This window comes from Pyxicephalus adspersus, chromosome 5 (assembly GCF_032062135.1).
Source record: "Pyxicephalus adspersus chromosome 5, UCB_Pads_2.0, whole genome shotgun sequence".
NCBI lineage: Eukaryota > Metazoa > Chordata > Amphibia > Anura > Pyxicephalidae > Pyxicephalus > Pyxicephalus adspersus.
The window spans coordinates 142,585,971-142,588,897 of record NC_092862.1 but is presented as its reverse complement, the minus strand read 5'-3'; positions in this window follow the sequence as shown (position 1 = coordinate 142,588,897).

The window sequence follows — 2,927 nt, the reverse complement described above, 5'->3', positions numbered from 1 at the left end:
AAAAAAAAAAAAAAAAAGGAAATCTGTACAGCCGAGTTTATTGTTTTGTTTATTTATTGTTTCATCTTTTTTTATTGTATTTTATTGTTGTTCATGTTTTTGTTCACACAATTCGATGAGGCGAGTGACACACCACATTCATCACAACGTTTTTACTGTTTGATATAAATATTTATTAGTGTTTATGAAATGTGTGGCTGAGCAGTGACAATGCGTTTCCTGCACAATGCGTTTGTTGCCTTCTACACAAAAAAGTGTGCTTAGCGATGCCGGATGATGTGGCCGCGGCCGCCGTGTGAATATTTTTCTACCTTATTTATCCTGTTTCTTAAAAGGAAGAGGCGTTTGTTCTCAAACAGAGCTTTATTTATTAAAATATGTGATTTCAAATAGTTTACGGCTTCTGTGTGATTTTTATTCTGAGCATTTGAGTAAATGGCGCATGCCGTGTTTGTTCTCGCTCCAGTGCAAATAGATAAGCGATATAAAGCTGAAGAAAAAGACAATGTTTATGAAGAAATATCTGCTAAAGGATTTGTAATTCTTCCAGTCAAGTCCTGATATGTATCCAGTTCTGCAAAACAGTACAGCCATTTTTTTTTCAGGTCCAGGGCCTGTCATTGCTGCATTCTTGGAAGGCGCCATCTTTGTTGCCGGTTCCACAGTAGCTTTCCTTAAAGATGGTGACCCTCTTTGGCCATTGGATTATTAATATTACACAGAATTTATATAGCGCCAACATATTATGTAGTGCTTTACAGAGTCCCTAATCATGTAACTAGCTGTCACTCGAAAGAGCTCACAATCTAATGTCCCTACCATAGTCATATGTCTTTAATACAGTCTCAGGTCAATATGGGGGGAAGCCAATTAACCGAACTGCATGTTTTTGGAATGTGGGAGGAAACCAGAATACCCAGAGAAAACCCACACAAACACAGGGAGAACCTGCAAACTCCATGCAGATAGTGTCCTGGCCGAGATTCGAACCTGGGACCTAGGAGTGCTAACCACTGAGCCACCGTGCTGCCCCACTTCAGCCCCTGCACAGCAGTTACATTGTCTTTTTCTACACCATGCAGTGTAGGGCTTAAACAAAAACCACCAAGAGCCAAGTCACGTCCTTTCTTTTGGAGTTTAGTTTAGTTTAGTTTTTTGAAGTCTTGAGGAAAAAGCAGACTGGTGATCTTGCCCCGTGCTCTGACCTCAGCAGTGTAGGGATTGTTATCCTGGATGTTGATACCAAGCAAAAATTCAGGTTCATACACTGCATGAAAAAAAAGAAATGTTACGATGTATTAATGATTACAGATCAATAGTGATTTTTTCATTCATCTAACTCAGATTACACACCGAGGTATCAGCTTTAAGATGGCTTACAGCCAGGTTTATTGAAGGTTGCAGGTAAAATAACAAAACAGCAAAAGAAAACCTTGCCTGTCCGGCACATACTATCAGATGTCCCTGTCTATCAGCTGGAGGGCTTCTCCCTGTCAGCTCAAAACCAAACTTTCAGCAACCTTCTCCTCACTTTTGAGCTCACTCACCCAGACCGACTTTCTGAGTCCCTCAGCAGAGCTCCTCACACAGCCCACCTGTCTGTGTCTCCAACCGAGCTGAACCCACACAGACTCCTGTCTGTGTCTCCAAACAGAGCTCTCTTACACAGTCCACCTGTCTGTATCTCCAACCGAGCTGAACCCACACAGACCCCTGTCTGTGTCTCCAAACAGAGCTGCACTGACACAGACCCCTGTCTGTGTCTCTCCAAGCCAAGCTACTGACTGAGCTCCTGGCTCTATGTTATATCCCTACCCTCAGTGCTTCTTCAATAATCATCTCACAGGTGAGAGTCTTCCACCTGCTACTTCATACAGGAGAGGAATCTTGGGCAAATATATCTCCCTTTCACCACCAATCCTGCATTGGTGTCACAATATATATATATATATATATATATATATATATATATATATATATATCAGCTTATACTCAAGTATATACAGTAAGTTATATTTAAATCCTGATTCACACAGATTCTATATAAATTCAAAGATGGAGCTTATCTGGCCGACATCCAAGACGGCCATTCAACCTGAATTTCCTGCTGTTCATAGAATCGATTTGACAAAAAACACTACAAAGTTCTGTTGGAATAAAATTAACTTTTTTATCCGGGACTATGAGAACAAATACAACACATTAAACAGAAAATGGGTGAATTTTCACAAGCCAATAATGATCTTGTGGATGCAGATCAAGATCACAATACTAAGATTTAATTTCTCAAAATTGTGGATCATGGGATCACTATGGAACAATTAGAATACAATTTTCTGGCATTTTGAAGCCGTCTCTTGTTCTGATTTCACGGGGTATATTTTTTTCTAACAAGAGGTGCCTTCAAAGTGTGTTCACTTCAACAAGAGACTATTACTTGGTCCCACCATGCACTGATCACTATTAGATTTGCAGAACAGTACCGGTCATCTTTGGAGGATGAGCACATATATAATGGTACACCCAGCAGATTGCTGAAGCACACACAGCACTTTGCCACTAATGATGTATATTACTGTATATTAATGGTATTGACTATTTTGTTCTTTAGAATGCTCATAAAATATTCATTAAGGGTTGTATTACTATGAGACTCATCCAGGGTGTCTTCTCTTCTCTATTATATTTCTGCTAATAATGAAACACTTTGCTGAACATATCTATGCTCTACATCATGGGTTTAACTTTACATTCATATTCATCATATAAAATGTATCTGTTTGCAGATGATGGGATCCTTATAAGCACAGAATATAACTGGGGAGTAAAGCGTTAAAGTAAATATAACAGAGACTGTTCATCCAGAGAACATCTGATTGCCTCATGGGATCAGGAAGGAATTTTTCCCCTGTTGGAAGAAACTGGAC